The sequence below is a fragment of the Phascolarctos cinereus genome, unplaced genomic scaffold, assembly GCF_003287225.1.
Source record: "Phascolarctos cinereus isolate Bilbo 61053 unplaced genomic scaffold, phaCin_HiC Scaffold_8;HRSCAF=390, whole genome shotgun sequence".
Taxonomy (NCBI): domain Eukaryota; kingdom Metazoa; phylum Chordata; class Mammalia; order Diprotodontia; family Phascolarctidae; genus Phascolarctos; species Phascolarctos cinereus.
Window position 1 is genome coordinate 74,105,676 of NW_027556291.1, and position 13,596 is coordinate 74,119,271.

At 39.5% G+C, this 13,596-nt stretch overlaps 1 protein-coding gene across 1 annotated transcript in view; it reads left to right on the top strand.

Moving 5' to 3' along the window:
• LOC110200349 (dynamin-1-like protein) overlaps nucleotides 1-13,596 on the top strand; it is a 46,206-nt gene that overhangs the window by 14,336 nt on the left and 18,274 nt on the right.

A 13,596-nucleotide genomic window follows, 5' to 3' on the forward strand; every position in this document is an offset into this window, starting at 1 on the left:
TCTTTCTGGCTGCTTGCAGTATTTTCTCTTTGACCTGGGAATCCTGGAATTTGGCTATAATATTCCTGGCGGTTTTCATTTTGGGATATTTTTCAGGAGGTGATCAGTGGATGCTTTCAATTACTATTTTACCCTCTGGTTGTAGATTATCAGGGCAGTTATCCTTGATAATTTGTTGAAAGATGATATCTAGGCTCTTTTTTTTGATCATGGCTTTCAGGTAGTCCAATAATTTTCTAAAATTATCTTTCCTGGATCTGTTTTCCAAGTCAGTTGTTTTTCCAGTGAGATATTTCACATTGTCTTCCATTTTTTCATTCCTTTGATTTTGTTTTATTGTTTCTTGATTTCTCATAAAGTCATTAGCTTCCATTTGCTCCATTTTAATTTTTTTTTTTAGGCAGTTGGGGTTAAGTGACTTGCCCAGGGTCACACATCTAGTAAGTGTCAAGCTTTTTTTTTTTTTTTGGTCTTAGGCTGGATTTGAACTCAGGTCTTCCTGATTTCAGGGCTGGTGCTCTATCCACTGCACCACCTAGCTGCCCCTCCATTCTAATTTTTAAGGAATTATTTTCTTCAGTGAGCCTTTGGACCTCCTTTTCCATTTGGCCAATTCTGCTTTTTAGGGCATTCTTCTCCTCATTGGCTTTTTGGACTTCTTTTACCATTGGGCCTAATCTATTTTTTAAGGTGCTATTTTCTTCAGTATTTGTGTGTGTGTGTGTGTCTCCTTTACCAAGCTGTTGACTTGTTTTTTCATGATTTTTTTGCATCACTCTCGTTTCTCTTCCCAGTTTTTCCTCTACCTCTCTTACTTGATTTTCAGAATCCTTTCTGAGCTCTTCCATGGCCTGAGACCAATTCCTATATTTTCTTGGAGGCTTTGGATGTAGGAGCTTTGACTTTATTGTCTTCTTCTGAGTGTGTGTTTTGATCTTCCTTGTCACCATAATAACTTTCTATGGTCAGATGTTTTTTCCACTGTTTGTTCATTTTCCCAGCCTATTACTTGACTTTTAACTGTTTGCTTCCAGAGTGGAGGGCGCACTGTCCCAAGCTTCAGGGGTTTTGTGCAGCTGTTTTCAGAGATACTTCTAGGAAGCTGTAAATTTTCAGTTCTTCCAAGGTGATATGATCTAAAGAGAGGTGTTTACTACTCTCCTGGCCTGTGCTCTGGTCTGTGAGCAACCAACAAGCACTCTTCTCTGCTCTGAAACTCCGAGGAGGGTCCCCCTTCCACCGTGGCTGCAAGCTCTGGTGTGCTAGTGCTCCTTCTTGCCCTGGGACTGCCATCCAGGACTGGGACCCAGATCTGAGTATGGGCAAAGCAACAGAGTCCTGCCTCAGTGCTAGCAAAGAGACCCCTGTAATCTCCTTCTGACCAGTTGTTTGACCCCCTTTACTATCTGTGGGCTGAGAGCTGTGGAAGCAGCCACTGCCACTGCTGATTCAGTCACTTACAAGGCTTGCTCCTGGTTTGCTGGACTACACTCCACTCACACTCAGCCCCTTCTTGCTGACCTTCCAAGTTGTCCTTGGCATCTGTGAACTGAGAGGTCTGGAAACTGCCACTGCTGCCAGTGATTCGGTCACTCTGAGACCTGTTGTGGGTTTGCTGGGACTGGGTCTGCACTGGCACAAGATCTTTTCTGCTGACCTTCCAAGTTGTCTTGGGCTAGAAATTTGTTTCACTCTTTTTGTGGGTTCTGCTGCTCTAGGATTTGTTTAGAGTCATTTTTAAAGGTATTTGGAGGGTCTGGGGGAAGAGCTCAGGCAAGTTCCTGCTTTTACTCAGCCATCTTGGCTCTGCCTCCAATTCATTTCATTTAGATTGTCAGCTTCATTGGCAGATAACTGTACAAAATAGCTCCTAATAATTGATTTAATTTCATCTTCATTGGTTGTACATTGACTCTTTTGTTTTTGATGCTGGTAATTTTTTAAGTCAAATTAACCAAAGATTTATCTATTTTATTGTTTGTTTGTTTTTTCATAAAACTAGCTCCTACTTTTATTTATTAGTTCAATGGGTTTTTAACTTTCAATTTTACTAATCTCTCCTTTGATTTTTGGGATTTCTATTTTGATGTTTAATTGGGGATTTTTAATTTGTTATTTTTCTAGGTTTTTTTAAAGTTGTATAACCCAATTCATTGAGTTGCTGTTTCTCTCTTTTATTGATGTAAGTGTTTAAAGATATAAATTTTCCCCGAAGTAGGACTTTGGTCACATCCCAGAAATTTGATTATGTTGTCTTATTGTTGTCATTATCTTTAATGAAATTATTGGTTGATTCTATGATGTGTTTTTACCCATTCATTCTTTAGTGTTAGATTATTTAGTTTCCAATTAATTTTTAATCTATGTTTCCAAGGCTCTTTATTCAATATAATTTTTATTGCATTATGGTCTGAAAAGGTTACATTTAGTATTTCTGCTTTTCTGCACTTGGTTGTAAGCTTTTTATGTCCTAATACATGGTAAGTTTTTATGAAGGTGCCATGTACAGCAGAGAAAAAGGTAGACTTTCTATTCGCGTTCAGTTTTTCCAAAGGTCTATCAAATTTAACTTTTCTAAAGTTCAATTCCTCTCCTTAATTTCTTTCTTATTTATTTTATGTTTAGGTTCATCTAGTTCTGAGAGAGATAAATTGATGTTTCTCAGTAGTAGACTTTTACTGTCTATTTCTTCAGCTGAAGCATAATAGGTTTGCTCCTGCCCTTTATTTTAACTCTCTGTATGTCTTTCTTTTTCAAATGTGTCTCTTATTGTTGGATTTTGGTATCTAGTCCATTCTGCTATCCACTTCCATTTTATGGGTGAGTTTATCTCATTCACATTTTCAGTTATGATTTTTAACTGTGTATTTCCCTCTATCCTATTCTTTTCTGTTTATCTAATTATTTTTTTACATTTTTTACCCTGTCTCCCCCTGAAAAGTCTGTTTTGCTTCTGACCAGTGCCTCCTTTAATGTTCCCTCCCTCTTATCACCACCACCACCTTTCTCTTAGCTCTTTCCCCTCCTACTTCCGTGTTAGGTAAGATAGATTTCTATACTCAGATGAATGGGTATATATATTCTTCCCTCTTTGAACCAATTCAGTTGAGAGATTCAAGTATTGCCGCCTCCCCATTTTCTCCTTCATTGTAAAAGCTCTTCCTTGTGCACTTCTTTTACATGAGATGATTTTCCCTATTCTTCCTCTCTTCTTTTCTTCCAGTGCATCCCTCTTTCTCACCCTTCCATTTTTCTTTTGCAATCATCCCAACATAACAGATTCACTCCCATGCCTTCTGTTTAAGTAGATTCCTTTTAACTGCCTTAATGATGATAAAGTTCTTGTGTGTTACATGTATCATCTTCCCATTTGGGAATGTAAACCTTTTTAAGTTCTTCATGATTTCTCACTCATGTTTATCTTGTTTGCCCTTCTTAAGTCTTGTATTTGAATGTCAAATTTTCTATTTAGCTCTAGTCTTTCCATCACTAATGCCTCAAAATCCTCTATTTCATTAAATATACATTTTTCCCCTGAAGGCCTATTCTTAATTTTTCTGGGTAGATTATTCTTGGTTGTAATCCTAGCTTCTTTGCCGTCTAGAATGTCATATTCTTTTTTTTTTCTTATACTTTATTTATTTCTTTTTCATTTTCATCATTCACTTTTATAAAATTTTGAGTTCCAAAATTTTCTCCCTCCTTTCCCTCCTTCCTCCCCAAGATGGCATGCAATCTGATACAGGCTATACATGTATAATCATATTAAACATTTTTCCACATTAATCAAGTTGTGTAAGAAGAATCAGAACAGGGGCAGCTAGGTGGCGCAATGGATAGAGCACCGGCCCTGAAATCAGGAGGACCCGAGTTCAAATCTGGCCTCAGACCAAACACTTGACACTAGCTAGCTGTGTGACCCTAGTCAAGTCACTTACCCCAATTGCCTAAAAACAAAACAAAAGAAGAATCAGAACAAAAGGGAAGAACCAAGAGAAAGAAAAAAAAAGAGAGAAAATAGTGTGCTTCAATCAGCATTCAGACTCCATAGTTCTTTCTCTGGATATGGATAGCATATTCCATCTGAGTCTTTTGGATCATTGTATTACTGAGAAGAGCAAAGTCTATCATAGTTGGTCATTGCACAGTGTTGCTGTTACTGTGCACAATGTTCTCCTGGTTCTGCTCACTTCACTCAGCATCAGTTCATGTAAGTCTTCCTAGGTTTTTTCTGAAATCTGCCTGCTCATCATTTCTTTTTTTTTTTCTGTTATGTTTTTGGTTTTTTGGCTAGGCAGTGAGGTTAAGTGGCTTGCCCAGGGTCACACAGCTAGTGAGTGTTATGTGTCTGAGGCCAGATTTGAACTCAGGTCCTCTTGACTCCAGGGCCGGTGCTCTATGCACTGCACCACCTAGCTGCCCCCTGCTCATCATTTCTTATAAAACAATAGTACTCCATTACATTCATATACCACAACTTGTTCAGCCATTCTTCAGTCGATGGGCATCCCCTCAATTTCCAATTCTTGGCCACCACAAAAAGAGCTGCTATAAATATTTTTGTACATGTGGGTCCTTTTCTCTTTTTTTATGACCTTTTTGGTATATAGACCTAGTAGTGGTATTGCTGGATCAAAGGGTATGTACAGTTTTATAACCCTTTGGGCATAGTTCCAAATTTCTCTCCAGAGTGGTTGGATCAGTTCACAACTCCACCAACAGTGGAGGATTAGTGTTCCAATTTTCCCACATCTTCTACAACATTTATCATTTTTTTGTCATATTAGCCAACCTGATAGGTATAAGGTGGTACCTCAGAGTTTTTTTTAATTTGCATTTCTCTAATCAATAGTGATTTAGAGCATTTTTTCATATGACTATAGATAGCTTTAATTTCTTTATCTGAAAACTGCCTGTTTATATCTTTTGATCATTTATCAATTGGGGAATGACTTGTATTCTTATAAATTTGACTCAGTTCTCTATATATCTTAGAAATGAGGTCTTTATCAGAGACAGTGGATGTAAAAATTGTTTCCCAGATTTCTGCTTCTCTTCAAATCTTGGTTGCATTGGTTTTGTTTGTGCTTTTTAATTTTTTAAATTTAATTTTAACTTTTTAATTTAATGCAATCAGAATTATCCATATTGCATTTCATAATGTTCTCTATCTCTTGTTTGGTCATAAATTCTTCCCTTTTCCATAGACCTGACAGGTAAACTATGCCCTGCTCTCCTAATTTGCTTATGGTATCACCCTTTATTTCTAAATCATGTACTCATTTTGAATTTATCTTGGTATATGGTGTAAGATGTTGGTCCATGCCTAGTTTCTGCCATACTGTTTTCCAGTTTTCTCAGCATTTTTTGTCATATAGTGAGTTTTTATCCCAGAAGCTAGAATCTTTGGGTTTATCAAACAGTAGATTACTGTAAGTCAGTAATTGTCTTACAGTAAGTCATTGACTACTGTGTCTTGTGTACCTAACCTATTCCACTGATCCACCACTCTATTTCTTAGCCAGTACCAAATAGTTTTGATGATTGCTGCTTTATAATACAGTTTTAGATCTGGTGTGACTAGGCTACCTTCCCTTGTATTTATTTTCATTAACTCCCTTGATATTCTGAACCTTTTATACTTCCAGATAAAATTTATTGTTATTTTTTCTTGCTCTATAAAATAATTTTTGGTAGTTTGATTGGCATGGCACTGAATAAGTAAATTAGTTATCATTTTTATTATATTAGCTCTAAAAATAATATTTTATTATATTACCCATGAGTAACTGGCATTTTTCAAATTATTTAGATCTGACTTTATTTGTGTGAAAAGTGTATTGTAATTTTGTTCATACAAGTACTAGGTTTGTCTTGGCAGGTAGACTCCCAAATATTTTATATTGTCTACAATTATTTTTAATGGATTTCTCTATTTCTTGTTGCTGGGCTTTGTTAGTAATATATAGAAATGCCAATGATTTATGTGGGTTTATTTTATATCCTACAATTTTGCTATAGTTATTAATTATTTCAAGTAGCTTTTTAGTTGATTCCTAAGTATACCATCATATCATCTGCAAAGACGGATAGCTTTGTTTCCTCATTGCCTACAAAATGTCATATTCTAGGCCCTCCAGTCCTTTAATGCAGAAGCTGCTAAATCTTACACGATCTTGCCTGTGGTTCCATGATATCTAAATGGTTTCTTGCTGGCTGATTGCAGTATTTTCTCCTTTACCTGTGAGCTCTGGAATTTGGCTATAATATTCCTAGGAGTTCATTGAGGCTCTTTCAGGAGGTAATCAGTTGATTCTTTCAATTTCTACTTTGCCCTCTGGTTCTAAGATATCTGGGTAATTTTTCTTCATAATTTCTTGAAACATGTTGCCTAGGTTGCTTTTTTGATTATGGCTTACAGGTAGTCCAGTAATTCTTTAATGATCTCTCCTTGATCTATTTCCCAGGTCAGTTATTTTTTTTCCTATGAAATATTTCACATTTTCTTCTATTTTTTCATTCTTTTGACTTTGTTTTATTTTTTAACTTTGTTTTATTTTTTTCATGATGCCTCATTAGCTTCCACTCGACAAATTCTACTTTTTTTTTTTTGCAAGGCAATGGGGTTAAGTGACTTGCCCAGGGTCACACAGCTAGTAAGTGTTATGTGTCTGAGGCTGCATTTGAACTCAGGTCCTCCTGACTTCAGGGCCGGTGCTCTACCCATTGCACCACCTAGCTGCCCCAAATTCTACTTTTTAAGGAGTTATTTTCTTTAGTGAGCTTTTGTACTTCTTTTTCCATTTGGCCATTTCTGCTTTTTATGGAACTATTTTTGTGCCTCTCCTACCAAGCTCTTAGCTCTCTTTTCATAATGCTCTTGTATTGCTCTCATTTCTTTTCCCAAATTTTCCTCTACTGCTTTTATTTTATTTTTAAAATGATTTCTTGTTCCTTTTTTCAAAAGCTCTTCTAGGAATTCTTATTTGACTTGTATCTAATCTGCTCTTTTCTTTGAGGCATTACTTGCAGAAGTTTTCATGTTGTTGTGTTCTTAGTAAATCTTGAGCTTTTATGGCTAATTTTTTGTTGTTGTTTGCTCATTTTTCTAGCCTGTTTCTTCACTCTGGACTCTATGTGCCTTCCTTTAGTTAAATATTTCCTATTTATCCTTTATATGTTTGTACATATTTGTTTGCATGTTGTCTCCATTAAATTATAAGTTCCTTGAGGGTAGGGTAGGCACTTAACCAATATTGATTCATTGATTTGTCTCAATAGAATTTAATAAAGGTATACTCAGGTGCAGAATTCTGAGCTTTATCAGTTTATTAGCAGGGTGCGAACCTGTTAATAAAGTGAGTCAAATGGATACTTCAATTAAGATAATGACTCAGAGAAGGAGACACAGCTCCTCTTTATAAACACAGAACAAAGAACAGAACTGGGTAGGTGAGGAAAATAATACAGTTGGTTATAAGGTTGGTAATGTCATGGGGGTAAGGACAACATGATTGGTTATAATAAGAAAACCAGGCTCTTCTCACACTCGTGTGGGGCTAGCAAGCCCCTTTTTCTGTCTTGAAGGATGCTTGATTGATTTATGGGTCCCATCTGTATCCTGAGGCTATTGATAGTGAACCAGGGATAAAAGACTCCCTGGATCCTAGGAGGGAGAGAGGACCCTCCTTAATTGTACAAGGACTGGCAAGGATGGATAATATATCTCTTAGAGCTAGCTTGAGGACTTACAGATAACACCAGATGCCTTGGTATTTTCGTAGGAGCTGAAGGCATGGTAGATAACAGTTTTTCCCATTAATTATAACTTTAAACTAACTCAGTGGGAAGCTAAACTCCTGTGACTAAGAAATGTTCATTGTTTGAGTCCACTTGCAAGGTTAAAGACAGTGGACCAGACTTCTTGGTATCCACCTGTATCCCTCAAGGATAATAGATTTCCTTGAGGCAAGAATAGAACAATGATTAGCAGGAGAACTGCCTTTTTAAACTTCATTCATTACGAGCCAGCTGAATTTCTGAACCAAATGCAGAGACAAAGAACCATGACTTTAGGTAGTTATAGGACAAAATCAATTAATTGTAAATAGGATCATGGGCTCCACTTAGCTGTGGGGTATGTGAGGAGCTTACTATCCCAAGCAAGCTTCAGGCTTTTATGTCCTGCTGTTTTCTTAGCTACCTTTAGGAGCTTGTAAGGTTTTGGTGCTTCCAAGGTGGTGTGATCAGGGGAGAGGTGTAGTCACTACTCTCCCAGTCTCTGCTCTGATCCTTACCCAGGTAGGGCCCCTGCTCCCTCACACCCGGATAAGGCCCTCACTCCCTTGTGACTAAGTGCAAGCACTCTTCTCTTCCCTGGAACTGTGGCCTAAAACTGCATAATTGGCCGTGGAGCTGCCAAATGGCACCCAATCCTACACCCAGTGTTAGCACAGGGGTGCCCTGGAATCCCCTTCTGAGTCTTTTTTTGGGGAATCCCCTTCTGACCAGGTGTTCAATGCCCTTACCATCTCTGGTTCTGCTGGCATCGTTACTGTGCTACTCTTTCTGCCAGTCCCTATCCCAATATAGACCTCTCTCTCTCTCTTTTTTTTTTTAGACCTCTCTTTCTCTTTTTGTATGTTGTCCTAGGCTGGAAAAATGTCTCACTGACTTTTTTGTTGGTTATGCCACTTTAGAATTCTATTTGATGCATTATTTAAAAGTTGTTTAGAGGGGAATGTTGGGAGAGTTCAGCTGCAATGTTCCCTCTATTGTACCATCTTGGCTCTGTCCCATTCAACCATTATTAAAAATCTCCCTTGTGAGTTCTGGAATTGCAAATACAAAGAAACAATCCCTACTCCTAAGGGGCTTACATTCTAACCAGGAAGACAGCAAATACATAGATCCATGTGTACAAAATAAACACAAAGAGAATAAATACAAAATAGTTAAATATGAGGTAGTTGGGGGTGTGGGTGGGAAGTGAGAGAAGAATACAGAAAGAATCCATTGGAAGAATCCAGAAAGGCTCTGTATAGAAAATGGTGCTTTAGCTGAGGCTTAAAGGAAGTAAGAAATTCCAAGAGATGGAGATGAGGAACAACCAGAGCAAAGGCACATAGACCAAAGAGAACAGAGAGAAGGCCATTTTGGTTGGATCAGAGTGTAGGAGGGGATATAATGTACATTGAGCCCTGAAAGATAGTTGGAACCAGGTTGTAAAGGGCTTTAAAAGTTAAACAGGAGTTTATATTTTATCCTAAAGGCAATAGGAAGACACTGGTATTGATTGAGTCTAGAGGAGTGACATGGTCAGATTTGCACTTAAGGAAAATCACTTTGGCACCTGTGTAAGATGGACTAGAATGGGGAGAGACTTGAGCCAGGGAGACCAGTTAGGAGGCAATTGCAATAATTTAGGTGAGAGATAAGGGCCTGAACTAGGGTGGTAGCTGTGTAAGTAAAAAGAAGGGGTCTGTGTGAGAAATATAACAACTGATTAGATCTGTGGAGTGAAGGGCCACGGATAATGCCAAAGTTCTGAACTTGGGAGACTGGAAGAATGAAACAGGGGAGTTTCAAAGAGGGTAAATTTGAGGGGAAAGACAGTGAATTGTGTTGTGGACTTGCTAAGTTTGAGATGTCTTTGGAACATTAGCTTGAAATGTTTTCTAGGCAATGAAGGACTGAAGTTGAAGGGACTGAGGCTGGATGTATCAATTTGGAAGATATCGCCATAGAGATGATAGTTAAACATATGGGAAAGAATGAGATCACTGAGTGAGAGTCTTTGGGGAATACTCACTTATTGGGGATGTGATAAAGATGATGAGCCAGCAAAGGCAACCGAGAAGGTGTGATTAGACAGGTAGGAAGGTAAACGGGATAGGTTAATTATCACTAAAACCCAGAGAGGGGAGAGACTATCCAGAAAAGGGTGGTCAAACATAGCAAAAAAAAAAAATGCAGATGACAAAGAGACAACTTCTTGTTGACTGTCCAAGAGCTTTTGGTTCAATAGAGGCAAGTATAGCCCAAAAAACTCTCCACCACCAATGGATCTCCCATGTGTATAACTAGATTATCCATGAGTCAGTGAGAAAGGGAAACAGAGGGAGAACTTACTGATTTTTAAGAGCAAACAAGGCATTAAGCACTACCCTTCCATTTTCCCTGAGTAATATTTTTTGGCTCTAACAAATGCAAGTCAGTGGGAAGGAGGTCTGGGGGCTCTTCTAGCCCACTTGAAAGATTCACTTAGCAAAGCACAATTGCTAAAAGACAGTTACTCTTTTAGGAATTCCAGGTTTTTTAATAGAATGGCAATCATTTCATGTGACCCTTTACAAATTCACAAAGTTCTTCCTTCACAATAATGCTATAGGACATGTAGTATGAGTACCATTAGTTCATACGTTTCTTTTTGCTCATGGTGTTTGCTTATTTCCTGGCCTTTAAAGAAATTGAGCTCTCCTGCTGGGGAGCAGAGGGCACTGACCCAAGCTTCTTGTGTTAGGAGCCTAGGGCCTGGTCATTGGTTTTGTGTGCTAAGGCCTCCGATGCTGGCAGTTGGAGGCTGTAGGGTTCTGGCAGCTTACCTGGTGTCGGGCTAGAATCAGCAACACTGGAACTCTAGGGGTAAGATTGGGTAGTCTGGCCCCTGGAGGTTGCCTGCTCTCCCAGGCCTTTCCTTCCTTTTGCTTTCTTCAGCTCCTTTCAGATGGATGTTGCAGGATTCTTATCCACCTGGGGCCCCTTGGAGTGCTGCTTCCCTTATTTTTGCTAAGGCACTGGGGGACCCAGTTGCTGTAGAATGCCGAGGCACCTGGAGGTTTTCTGAGCTGGTTTCCACCAGTTCCCCCGCCCTCAGTGAGGCACTCAGGGGTCCAGGTGTTGGGGTTTGCCTGCCCCACCACCTGGGTTTCAGGATCTCCTCCTGGTATGCTGAGGTGGGGCTTTCCGCTAGCTTGCTGGGATGCCTCCTGTTCCATACTGCTCACCTCCCCCAGGGCAAGAGGGACCTTTCCCATTAATCCCTCAAGCTACCTTGGCTATGGGACTGCCATACCCTGTCTTTCTTCTGGTTCAGCTGTTCCAGGGTTTTTCCTGGGGCTATATTTTCTGGGCTTTCAGAGGTTAATAAGGGAGGATAAGAGCAACTTACTTCTTACTCTGCGATCTTGGCTCCTGGAAGCGGAAGTCATGAGTACCATTAGTTACATTTTCCTAAGAATGCTGTTTTCGCTGAAGGCTAGCACATGAAAATTGTGTTTGTTGGGCCTTAAATATAGTGAACTTCAGCCTCTACCATTGTCACTTGGCACCTTCTCTCTAGCTTTTAGTCCCCAAGAGTTGCCTAGAGCACTGAGAGGTCACATGTCATGTGACCAGAAGCACACAGCCTGGACGTGTGCAAGAGACCTGAGGAGGTCATCTGTCTCTATACTGGGCCATGCTGCTTCTCTGGCTCTTCCATAGCTGAAATGATTATTATATTTCAACTAGAGTCAGCATTAATGAAATAAAGGACTGTGTTAGATTCAAAGATAATAAACAACACACTCTTGCCTTCAAGCTCACAATGTAATTGGAGGTGGGGAAGTGAGATGTACACATAAGTATACTAGAAGGTAAAATGTGATCAGGGCAAAGGGTAGATCCAGACAAAGTGCTCTGAGAAGGTGGCACCTGAACTGGCCTCTCAGGAAGAGAAGGATTTCAATAGGCAGTCCTGTAGAGGGAACGTGTGCATGGGAGATAGCAGTGTGCAAATGCATGGAGATGGGAGAGTTCCAGATGAGCTTGGGAAACAGCCTCTAAGTTTACTTGGAATATAGAGCACATGAAGGGGAAGAGGATGAAGTAGATCTGGAAAGGGACATTGGAGCCAGAGGGCCTTCAATTCAGCCTGAGGACTTTGATTCTGTAGACACTAGGGAGCCACTTGAAGGGTTCAACCCTTTGGTGGCATAACATCAGAGGTCCAGATAACTACAGAGAAGTAACAGAAGCAGGGTATGCCTTAAGCACAGGTCAGCATTTGATGCTTGCCCCAGGCATTTGATGTCCAATGCAGATTCCAGATGAAAATGGGATTCTTTATATGCGATGAGGGCCTCCACTTACTCCTGTTTGCTGGTGGAGTCAAGTTCTGGAATATTAACAAGTCTAAATGAATTCCATGATAATTCACAAATTTGGCTTGTTAAGTGGATGAAAAATGCCTCCTGTCCAGACTTATTACCTGCAGTCCATGGAATTAGTCCATCAGTGGATATGTAGCTTGGAAAGACCCTGTAGTTGGGGATTGAGCTGAATATTGAATTGACTGGGCAGAGCAGAAATGGCAGGATGACATCTGGGAATAGCCCAGTACACTGGGTGATTTCTCACTCCCTCCTCTGCCAAGATGCTTCTCCTTGAAACAAAATCCCATCTTTTTTAACACTAGAGTCCTTTAAAAAAACAAAATATTTTCTTGTTGCTTTTTTGGCATGCCATAACTTCCTAAATACTCCTCCTCCCTGCTTATAACAAAGAAGCCAAACCAAGCCAGTATTTTAGCTGTTGCTGACCACATATGCCTCATTCCACACCTGTAGCCCACCACTTCTCTAGCAAGCTTTAATGCCAGTGCTTTTGAATCATTCCTGATCATTGCATCAGTTAGAATTCTGATGCCTTTCCATGGTACCTTCCTTCACATGATTTCAGTTGTTGTCTTGGTTCTGCTTACTTTATTCCATAGCATTCACCCACTACTGGTATTGTTCTGGTGATGCTATATGACTGCAAGTCATCCAAAGAGTAGAAAATGCAGAGCAACTTGCAAATGGACTATAGAATATTGCAAACCTTAAATCATTTATCCACATGAAGTGGCATAAAAGTTATCCCCTACAAGGTGTGTGACCAGAAAAGTTCAGTCAGTTCTATAGTTTGAACATAGATGATAACCAATGCACAGCCATGGTGATATACTAGGATCGGCATAAATGTCATGAGATCATCAGTTTGGATCTAGAAGGAACCTTAGAAGTGATGGAGTCTGGCTCCCTCATTTTACAGATAAGGAAATTGAGGTACAGAGTTTGAGGAAAGTTCCCAGAACATTGGTTGGACCTCCTGAAGAGGATTTTATGGGAGGACATTCACAAGTTTCATGAGATGATAAGGGATGAATGACTTGCAATCTATAGTCTTTGGGGTGCCTACATCCATAAAATTGTATTGGAAGAAATAATCATAAGTTCCATGATGGTAGAGACTGTGCCTTATCTAAGCTGTATATATCTCTCTCTCAGGAGATATCCTATACACACTGAGAGCTTAACAAATCTTTTTTTTGAGTTGAACTGAGGGTTCACTCTTCCTAAGAGTCTCCAGGCAGTCACACTGCCAGAGACAGACAGGAGTATCTCTCTTAACACTGTCTTCCCTGAATCAAATCCCTGGGATTTTCCAAGTAGATGATCATGTCATCTACAAGTAGAAGACATCTTGCTTCCCTTTTGCTGATGTGCATGTATGGCTTTGTTTTCTTTCTCTTGTCTTATTGCTGTCACTGGCATTTGTAGGATGATATCAAGA